Source organism: Lathyrus oleraceus, chromosome 7, assembly GCF_024323335.1.
Source record: "Lathyrus oleraceus cultivar Zhongwan6 chromosome 7, CAAS_Psat_ZW6_1.0, whole genome shotgun sequence".
Taxonomy (NCBI): Eukaryota; Viridiplantae; Streptophyta; class Magnoliopsida; order Fabales; family Fabaceae; genus Lathyrus; species Lathyrus oleraceus.
The window spans coordinates 529,555,600-529,567,636 of NC_066585.1; the positions used below are offsets into that span (position 1 = coordinate 529,555,600).

At 32.1% G+C, this 12,037-nt stretch overlaps 1 non-coding gene across 1 annotated transcript; it reads right to left on the minus strand.

Moving 5' to 3' along the window:
• Nucleotides 1-767: 767 nt before the first annotated feature.
• TRNAI-UAU (transfer RNA isoleucine (anticodon UAU)) lies at nucleotides 768-841 on the minus strand. Its single transcript has one exon. It is a non-coding gene; the product is annotated as a tRNA-Ile (tRNA).
• Nucleotides 842-12,037: the final 11,196 nt, after the last annotated feature.

Consider the following 12,037-nt stretch of genomic DNA (forward strand, 5'->3'; position numbering starts at 1 on the left):
CAGTAGGGTTTCTCAAAGTGTCTCATTTCCACTCACTTTTTGTAAGTCCTCGTTGCTTTTTGTACGAGAAGGTTATCCTTGTCAAAAATGTGCATCTTGAACACAAAATAAGGAATCGAATGAATGATCTTTTCCATTGTCGTTTATTTTGAACACTTGACGTAGTTTTGGCATGTCCTAAAGTTGTTGCCATATTTTGAAAACTTCATGAGATTTTCGTGCCTACTGCAAAGTCCCCATCTGACAGTAGGCCTGTTGTTTATTCGATGGTTATTTTCAATCATAAAGATTTGCCTTTACATGCTCCTTAGTGTCAATATAAAAGAACTATGTTTAAATTATGAGTTGAAGTTGGGCAACATATAAAAACATATAAAATATCTTTGCTAATTTATGTCCAATTTATACTAAAATTTTAAATGTTAACGTTTGATTTATAATTAGAAAATGTGTTAATAAAACTTTTGTTTAGCGGATCGACCCACCAACTCATTAGTTTATCAATAAGTGGAGCATGACTGAGATTTTGGACTCGACAACTTAAATTGACTATATTAATCTTGCTTCATTTTAAAAAAATAGAGAGTCTAAAGGGGTGTATGCTCGTTTTTCCATCCTTATTTAATGTATTACATTTGTTTATATAACATTTAATATTTTACTTTTGCATGACGAATTTTTACAAGATAAATTATAAAATAAACACAAATGCTTTTAATTTAGATTTCAAGACAACAAAAATCATCAAATAAGTTATAGAAAAATATTGGTCCCAACGGGGCTCGAACCCGCGACCTTCGGCTCATAAGACCAACGCTCTAACCAACTGAGCTACGGGACCTTGTTTATTTTCTTTTTCTCTAAAAACAATAAAGAAAATTGCAATCTATGCAACCTAATAAAAATGTATTTCTTATAATATAAGAAAACTCACGGCGTCAATTTATCATAATTGAAAACTCGTTTATCCTTGTTTGTTTTTAAAAATTTACCATTTCACTTTTAACCACTAAATTTAGACTTCCGAAAATTGCATTATTCACCCTCGTATCGGAACACTTTAGAAAAGACTTCCAATATGTTTTTTTTCAAACCGGAACACTTTGTGGAAGACATCTGGTTTAATGCATAACGTGTTCCGGAAGACTTAGTTGAAGAGTTCTAGTTCAATTTAAAAAAAAAAGCGTTGCGGAACACTTATCATATGTGTTCCGGTTAACAAACTAACATATACCGGAAGTCTTTCTGAAAGATTTCCGGTTTGTTATTTCTATGATCCAGAACTCTTCTTTGTAGTCTTCCGGTTTGCATTCTTATTTTTTTTTTGACATTTTTTTATTGTGCAGGTATGGAAATTCTTCCCCAAATATGTGTAGATACTTCTGGCGATTTTTTAACTACTCAAAGATTTGGTACAGGAGAAAAGGTGCTCAGGTGGATTAAGAGGTTGAAATCCATAATAAAGTAACCGTTATTATCACTTGCTAAAATACTGAAATAGGTAAGAGATGGAGAAGTAACAAATTAATATTTGGTTGTGATAAAGGTGAGAAATACAAGGATACTGATAGTTGAACCATATGACACCATATGACGTCGGCATGTGTCAGCTCGTTCAAAATAGGTCGCAAGTCATCCACCTTCAGGACTCCTTGCTTATAGGATTATCTCATCGCTCGAGGAAGACAAAAATTATCAGTTGGTTTCCAATTCTCTCCTCTTTTTTCAACTGTTGAAAAGTACCCGTGAATCCAACATTGTTACAATATTAAAATATAATAAATAAATTAAATTAAATTAACATACTTTATAAAATTAATTAATGCATAATAAACAAATTTAAATTAAATACATGTAGAAGAGTAGTATATCTATCGAGCTGCTTGCAATTGAACATGGATGCATCTCTGAGGTATCTGTAAAGGATAACCAATTCAGCTGCTCCCCAACTGTATCCCGAACATCTCTTTAAGTCCGTAAACAATAAGAGGTATCGTGCCTCGACAAGCGTAAATGTCTTGTCGGTAAAAATTGCGAAACCCACAAACATCAGCAAACATATTCTAGTCGCATATGTCCAGCTATAAGCAGCTATATGTTGTACGAATAAATCATATAATCACTCCAATTTATAGTAAGAACCCCTGTAGCTACGAACATGTGTATGTTCCTCACTCTGTGACACTCCTAAGTAGTCAACAACAAGTTCAACAACAACCTCTTCAGTGACATATTGAGGGCTCCAGAACACATCCCCGATGGGCAAGTGAAGCAAACAAGAGACGTCATCCAAAGTAATGCTCATCTCACCAAACGACATGTGAAATGAAGATGTCTCTAGATGGAATCTCTCCACAAATGCGGATATCAGGTTTGTGTCTATCTTCGTCAAACTAGTTCTCTGAAGTGAAGATAATTCAGACCTAGAAACCCAACTCTCCATCTGTTGTGGAAGAGCTTGTGGAACCCTCGATGTCAGTTTAAGTCCGCGTCCAGCCACCTTCAACTCTTTCTTCGGACCTCTCTCCTGAAACAATTAAAACACATATTATAAAACACAATATAAAATATTCAAATATTATTCAATATCAAATATACGTCGTTTATTTACCTCACTAAACCATAAATATCGAGCAACATGATGCTCGTACTTACGTATCGTACGACCCTCCTGGATAGCCAATCGGCTCTGCTGCAGATGTAGACGCGTCTCGTCCTAAACTATGATATGGAATCCTACCGTCGACACCTCGTCTTCGAACCACTATAAAAAAAAATTATTTTAAAAAAAACGCATCGGAACACTTCTAAAAAGAGTTCTGGTGTGAAAAAAGTGAAGTTTGAACACCAGAACATTTTTAATAAGATTTCTAGTGAATTAAATGAAAATATGAAGTCTTTTAAGAAGAGTTCCAGTAAACAACTTGAAAACCGGAAGTCTTTTAAGAAGACTTCTGGTAAACAGTTTGACAATCATAAGTCTTTTACCAAGAGTTCCGGTCCAACGTCTCAAATCTGGAGCGGATCGAAAATCTTGTACAAAGAGTTCCGATATGTTATTGTGAACTGGAAGACTTACTCTATGAGTTCCGGTTTACAATAGCAAAAGTGATGTTCCGGAAGTCTTGAAGCGAAAGTGAAATAAATAAATTTTTAGAAATATAACCTATTTATATCAAAATTTTCTAAAATATATGATTCATGGGTCAGACCCATTTTAACACTCTATAATCAATCTTATGTTACTATATGTTACATATAAAACTTGAAACAAAAAGTTATAACAACAAATTATAAACAACCACCCCAAGAATTGAATATCTTATATTCAATAACATGTATAAGAATATACCTTGGGATATTATATCTCATTAGATAGTGAAGTCATGTTACGACAGTTACATGGTTAAAGTTAAGAACGTTAATCATAAAAGTATACTACACTGCTACAACTCAATAGTTATTAAAAGTGCACACACGTAATTTCAAAATTTTAAATAAAATTCAATTGAATCAAATTCAATTATATATTAGTAAAAACAATTTAATCAAACAAATGCATATTACTATGATTACATCATCATATAAATATCATTATATGTATAAATCATATTCTAATTTAATGAGTTAATTAGAATTATGCTCGGATAACATCGAAGGGATTTGAGAGGACGTTTTTAAAAACTTTGATCTTTTTAGAAGAATAATTTCGATGAACGGATTTTGATTAATTCATTAATCATAAATCAAAGATCAAAATAATTATTCAACAAATATTGCTTAAAACGTGATTTATCTTTGATCGCGAACGACGAAAGATATCAATGTTTCTACGTAGTCCACACAAACATAAAATGGAACACGATACTAGTCGTCTTCTTAGAAGATATCTCCTCGATTTATAGAGATCTACCAAAAACCCTTATGCTCTTATTTGGACATTTCTAAAATAAGTTCAATCTTATTTAATTAAACTATTTTAATTAAATAAAATATTATTATATTTAACTAAACTTTTACAATAAAATAAAATAAAATATTAATTAAATTAAATCATATTTAATTTAATTAGCCGTCAATTCTCATTTATTTAATTGAATCACATTTAATCTAATTAAATTTGTATTAATTTATTAAATAATAAATTAACATCTAATCAAATTAAATTTTATTTTATTTAATCATTCGTTCAATTGTCAATACTCTATGCGTGTGATCATGTAGGCTCTCGTTACGTTGACAATAATATTGAATCATGTATTTAATATTATAAAAAGTAAGTGGTACCTAGCAGCACATCATTACTATCCAAGTGACGAGAATGTCGTGTGATCTGACATAACATTTCTATGATAATGATCATGTGCATAATTACCCTTTTACCCTTATATCTATTTTGAACATAAGGCATATAATATCTCACCCTTGTATAATCCAATATTATATTCCTTGATCCCCAAGTATACTTGATAACAACAAATAAGTTCAATATCTCATATTAACTTATTTTAGTATGATCATGCATTTGACAATCATACTATATCAAAGGGCTCATAAATATTACTTATGCATATGTACGAATGACAAATTCTTTCTAGGTCACTCATGTCCCTCAACATGATTTGTAGACAAATCATCAACCATCTTTATGGTCATCATGTTATTGATAATGTTTGATTAGAAAAAAGTTCTCAACTCCATATTAAGGACTCATAGTGGTTTCAAGTAGAAGGATGGTACACACCATTATTCCTATGAGAATAACTTATGACACTCGCATAACAAACTATGCAATATTCTCAAGGTGCGCCAATCTAGTATAAATATTACTCATACTATTTATATTAATGTGAAGACTTGATACCTCATATCCATTACATGTGAGATACGATTATTAGTCTACTCACATAATAGCCTATATGCATCATTGTTGTCCTATATATATATACATATATATATATATATATATATATATATATATATATATATATATATATATATATATATATATATATATATATATATATATATATATATATATATATATATATGTGTGTGTGTTGTGGTGTGTGTGTGTGTGTGTATGTGTGTTGTGTGTGTGTTTGTGTGTGTATCAAGGTCATGATACAAAAGTAAATAGAATCAATACTGATTGGCTATTAGGGCTTACTCCAATAATAACTGCCACAGTCGGCCACTTTGACGTATTTCGGATACTGGTCGATGGTGGCAGTTCTAGTGACATAATGTATTCAAGTTGTTCAGAAAGATGGGTCTGAAAAAGGAAAAATTGTGGCCATACAAAGGGTAAAACTTACAAGTATTCAATGACACAACAATCAATCCTCGTGGATACATTGAGCTAATGATATATGTGGAAGACGGAAAATACATTAGAATTGTGGACTTATAGTTCCTTATGGTTCCTTGTAAGAAAGTTTATAATTGCATAATCGACAGACCTTTTATGGTGGCTCTAGATGTGGTGGCTTCCCTGGTTCACCTCAAACTAAAATTCAACAATCTTCACGGTGAGCCGATCACAATTAATTCTGACCTCGAAGGAGTCAAAAGGATATACCAGGAAGTGTTTAAAGACCAAGGAAAGTGCAAGGTCATGGAGATAAACATAACCTCCCTCGTCAGCTAACTAAGAAGCACGAATGTTCAGCCTCCTTCCAGAAGAACAAACCACGACGGCCAAGTAAGCAAGAGTAGTTGGTTATGTTTACAACCTTATTATGTTGCTGTTTATTTAAATAATTGATTAACTAACCAAAGAAATATTACCATTTTAATGAACTAAACATAAGTTCTAAAACATCTCTTCTCTTTATGATAGTGTAAGGTAACGACGAACCAGGGTACGACCAAAAAGATCCAATCCCTAATCGAAAGGCTCAGGGGTGCTATCATAAATTCCATAAACGTATTACTAAAGTAATCAAAACTCCACAATGCAAAGCGCACACACACACAAAGAAAGTGGAAGAGCCACTCGAAATACTATAATTGGCCTGCCCCCTCTTGGTAGCTAGCCACTCTAGAGGTCACCGTGAGTTTGCCACACGTCAACCTCAAAACATGTTTTCATCTTAGATCAAGGAGCACCGACACTTAGCTTCGATGGCCCTAGATAAGTCTAATAAGCTTCTAGCAAAAACCTCATAAGTTAATTCAAAGTTGGAGCAAGTAACTCGGGGTCAGAGGCATATACATTAAATAGGTAAAAGCAATATTTCAATTCAAATTCATTTACTTACACTTCCAAGTACAGGGTATTGCATTCAAGAAAAAAAGGATAGAGAAGGACACGACTAATCTCTAAGACAGATAACTTTTCCATCTTTAAGCATCTAGTATAATTGTACTTGATCCCTCAAAATATGCATAAGAGAGTAAAAATACTCCACTTACAACAAAGTGTTCTCAAAGGACTCGGAAAAGGCCGTGAGACCGACAATGGATGTTTTGTTTAATTTTTGGGCCATGAAGGCATTCTCAAGGCGCAAGTTTTCAAGATATACCTTAACGGAGGAAAGATATGACTTTGTAGCAGATAAAATGACGTGAGTTGAGGCCATAGCTTTATCCTTCCTTGTTATTTCCTCCACGAAGAGATTTACCTCATCAACTAATGAACCAGGGAGATTGAAGGAATTTAAGGCATCACATATCCCAACAAGAGAAATTTAAGCCTTTTGTACTTCTTGTAGATGCATATCTTGCTGAAACACCAGGTTATGGATACTCTCTGATAATTCACTATTTGTGAGAGACTAAAGCCTTTATTACTTAATTTTATTTTATGTTAGCAAGCTTTATTAGGGTAATTCAAGTATATTTTTCTATTTTACTGCAATTTGTGTAGAGAATAATAGGTGCTCTCTTTTGTGAGTTTTATGTATTTCTCACTTGTGTAGGAGTGCTAAAATGATAAGTTATGGCATAACAGAACTGAAGCATAAATTCAACCTACTTACCAGCAGGCCTTAAAGCAAGAAGATGCTGAAAAGAGCGAAGGTCCTCAATATTAGGGAAGACATGCAACAATATGGATAATCAAGTCTAAGTAATTTGAAAACTGGATGGATTATATCAAACACTACAAGACAAAAACCTATAAAAGCTGACGCACCTTGAATTTTACGCACTGCTTGTTTGTCTGTGCAGAAGACCTGCCACATGATGTGTTGTCCCCTGCACACTAGAATTGTAATATTTGATGCTGATTTGAGGGAAAGGAGAACGAATATGTTGATTTCCTAGGGCAAAAACAATGAATATTCATAAGGCTTGTGATCCAATGACAAGACAAAACCCTAAAATTTATAGGATATAAAAGGAACCTCTTGAAAGAAATGCAAGGAGGTTCCAAAGTTGAGAGACTTGAGAAATCACTAAGAAAAATATGTTATTGAAATAAGAAGTCTAAACTAGTAGTGAAGATTTCCTTTCATTCTCCCTCCATTGAAGAAGTGATGAGCTTCTGAGCATGACAGAACTTGCCTCATGTTGATTGAAAGATTGCAAGGAGTATAATGTAATACTTTGGTTCATATTTTATTCTCATATGTGTTTAGAAATGTTAGCAGTAATAACTTGTATTATTGTATTTCTTTTGTTCACCATGAGCTAAACCTCTTTATTTTGACAAATGTGAAGTTTAAGTGAAAGGTAGTATTTTGTGTTAAATGGTGTGATTTGAAGTGATGTATTTTACTATGTGAAATATTTTTTATACATTTGTTTCTTTGATTGTTCACCTTATAAATAGGTAAGAGTTTGTTAATGATTGAGAGACCCGTTGACTGATGAAACTAATAAGTAAATATGGTTGAAAATAGTAGGATAGACATATTCACTATATTAGTCATGTTAGAGATAAAGGAATACAACCATAGGGCAAATAAAAAGTTAAACTTTACATGTTTTAATGTTATTGTGAGACCTCTAGAGTTGTTCCCTTAACTTAATACATATGCTCTGATGTTGTAGACATACACCACTAGATCATTTTTTGCCTCCTCTGTCATAACAGATCTCATCATACACACATAAGATATGAAATTCTTTAAATAGATTATTGTCGAACATGACTCTCACCATTGATCTAACTTCTTTATTATTATTTATTGTTATATAACTTGAACTTGTGATAACCCATTATTATTGTTATCATATTGCTCATGGCAATTCACAAGATTTTACTATGAGAATCAATTTAAGCTATTGCAATCTTTGTGAGATCGATATTCCCACTTTTAAAACACTTGCTATTATTTAACTGTGAATACCCTTAAAGTCTTGTTTAAACTAGCACTAACAATTTTCGTCTACTTAGAGAAATAATACAAAACCCTGAGATATTGGAAAATCTAGTCGATTAGAGCAATAATCTAATCGATTAGGAGACTCAAAAAATGATAATTTTGATTTGATTTTTGAGCAGCATAATCTGCATTTAAAGCTTGCTTAGTCTACACGCTCAAACACTCAGAAAAGCATGCTATAAAAAGGTATCTTATTCTCACTCTTTTTATATCACACGTTTTTTATTTAACATATTAAGTGAGATTATTCTTATCATGAATTCCATAAAATTAAGTTCTACCTCGAGCCCTCTCACTGATGATTCCATAAATTCAACACTTTTCTAATCGAACCATTATGGGAGTTCATACCCTAGCCCCAGAAGCTTTCCAAGAATGGAAACTCTTGAAGAATTTTGAAGAACTAAACCTTTCCACCTTTCTCTACATGCCTTCAAATATGATCTATACCTCCCCTGTGAAGATGTTCTTTTCAAACCTTTATCTCATCGATGGAATACTTCAAAGCAAAGTAAGAAAACATTGGATGAACCTCTCGGTGGAAGAATTTGGAATTTCGCTAAACCTTCCTCATGAAGATAGAATCATTTAGGTTGTAGATAAAGCCAACAAATACAACTATATCATCATTGCATTATCCCTTATGAAAGAACCATCATCACACATACCTTACCCATTCATTGCTGGATACATATACCCTAAAAGTAGGGTGACTCATTGTGTAATGAATCACATCCTTTTTCCCATACATGGTAAATTCGGTCTCTTAACCTAAGTAGATGTAGAAATAATATGGTTGATAGAAAACAAAGTCAAGGTAAATTGGACACAACAAGTAATTGACTACATGTTAGAAATCAAGACAAAGGGGACAAACCTTAAATATGGAAATCTAGTCATAAAAATACCGTAAGAAACATGATACAACTTTAAAGATGAAGAGTTTAAAGAAAAAAACCTTAATAGGAAGTTTTATCCTAGCATCAATGAATTTTGAACTAAAATATGGAAAGATCACTGAAAATGAGCCATCAAAGAAGAAAAAACCAAAAGTCAGGAAATACCCATAGAGATTAAGAGCTCAGACAACTCGCCTCAGATACTTACAATCAAAGACCTTCTGAAAATATTGAATGGAAAAATAGATGTACTTAATGACAAAATAGACTTCATAGTACACCACTTCATTTCTGACCAACCCAAAATACCACATCACCTATTCCACTATGATGATCTTGATGCAGAATATTCTCACTTAGATTTATTAGTTGTTTGTTTTTCAATTTTTTTTTTCAATTTAGCAATTTCCTTCTTGTATATTTGAATTTCACAATTTTCCTTTTTGCAATTTCCAGTCTTGTAATTTAAATTCCTTAGTAATAATATGAGTATTAGTTTCCTTTCCTTAAATTACCCTTGTTTGGATATTTACTTTTAGCAATGCATCTTTATCCACCTTTTTTATTTTGACAAAAGGCAAGAAGTATACTCTCAGGGGGAGTATGGTATATTCTCTATCTAACTTAGGGGTTTCTAATCGCTCCAAATATATCTATATTATTTCTTCTACCACCGCCCCTGAGAGATATGTTGTCATCATTAAAAAGGGGGAAAATATGGAACTTTGTTTTGCAGGTGATATGCTTTTAATAAGGACATTAACTTTTGATGATAACAACTAAAGTATATTATGATAAGTCAAGCATGAATGATTAAATGAATAAAGATGAAAATCTATCTTTATGGTTTGATAAACTTGATGATCTAATGATGGAAAACAAAGAATAATCTAAAGCCTCATCTTAAACCACTCAAGCATGTGTCAACATAAAGAGTAATATCCGACAAAAACTTGAAGCAATATTTGGTGATCTTCTAATTTAGTAATGAGTGAATGATTGTAAGGTAAAAGGACTTTATCGTAAAATTATATGGATAAAAGTACACACACATACACTAAAATATTTTTCAAATTGTTTTATGAAAGAAAATATACTCAAAAATGTTTTGAAGTTATGCTAGATGAATTGGGAGCTGTTAAAATAGCTAGAGGGAAATATTTAGCTTATCTAATTGATTATGTCTTTTGTCTAATCAATTAGATTAGTTCAAACTTACACCCAAGTAATTCAGGCAGTGCCTTAATGATGTACAACACCTAAATATATTTTCCTTCCTTTAATGGAACTTACAAACTATTATTTTTATCTTCTGATCGATTAGACATATGTGATAATCGATTAAATTGTTATAAAATGTGTTAAATGAAATTTCCTTTTGAGCCATCCTCATGCTTATAAATAGAGATTTCATTTTTCGTTTCAAAGCATCCAAAATTGTGTTTTGTCATTTTCATCTCTCTCTCTCTCCTCTCTCTCTCTCTCTATCTATATATATATATATATATAATATATATATATATATAATATATATATATATATATATATAATATATATATATTATATATATAATATATATATATATTCTTTAACTTTCTCTCACTATGTAGCTCAATTGCTTTTGTGAGAAAATCCTTTTATGAGTGAGATCATTTTATAATCATAGAATGGATAGAATTATAAAGTTCGTCAAGGAAACCTTTTGTGTATACCTTGGTTGAATGCTATCCAATTTGGGATTTGTGTGGGTTAAAGTTAAACCCGTAAGAAGCTTTTGTTTGGGATTGGGTATGTCAGTCCTAGTTTATGTTGGAGATTATCCTACGATAAAATCTCCTAGGTTTTTGGTCAGCCCAATATTAAAACCAAGATAGGTTGAAGCTCATCCAGGTATCTAAAAGCTTCACTGGTTAGAGATCAGCCCAGTGTTAAAATCTCACAGGTTTTTGGTTAACCCGTACAAAACTAAGGTATTAAGCTCAAAGGTTATGGAACTTGAAGACTAACCGCTCTAATGTCTGTGTTTATGGAGAGATGACTAACCGCTTTATTCCACTGTTTGGGAAGGATGGTCGGCCATTTCACTCTCAAGATGGCTATAAAGAAAAGATGCAAGCGCATACGTCTATCATCTTATATATTTTGATTAAAGATTTATCACCATTTCCTTATATAAGGGGGTTCTTGAGTCTTTCTTACTAAAAACTCTCAATTTTTAATGGAAACTCTCAAGATCAATTCTTGGAGAGGAGTAACTCCTTTTGATTTGACCGAAACTCTATAACTCTTGGCATTTCTCTTTTCCCTTAACTCCTTTTATTTCCTCAATTTATTTTCCACTGCTTAGTTTTTTTAAATAGCTTAAACTCTGATTTTATTTCACAATTTTTTTTAAAACCACATTTTTCCAAACAACATAATCACCTCCCTCTTGTCTGTGAAGTCTCAAGTCTAACAAGTGGCATCAGAGCCTAACTCCTGTTTAAGGACTAATCTTCTCAGAAAGAAGATGAATTCCGACAAGAGATTTTTTAAACACCATCACTTTTTGAAAAACAGCAAGATTGTTTATCTTTTGTAAGATAGGTTTAGAATTTCTCTTTAAAACATAAACTATGAGTTAGGGAAACTATTGTCAAAGATCTATTTATCCCTACTCATCAACTAAATGATGAAATAGTAGATAAACCCAATTTTCTTTTTGACCAAAGAGGAAAAGATAAAATTTGAATTGTTTTTCAAAACCAAAAAGATTATGTTTTTATATAACACAACTATTCACTATGTTCATCTTTGCAAAACCAC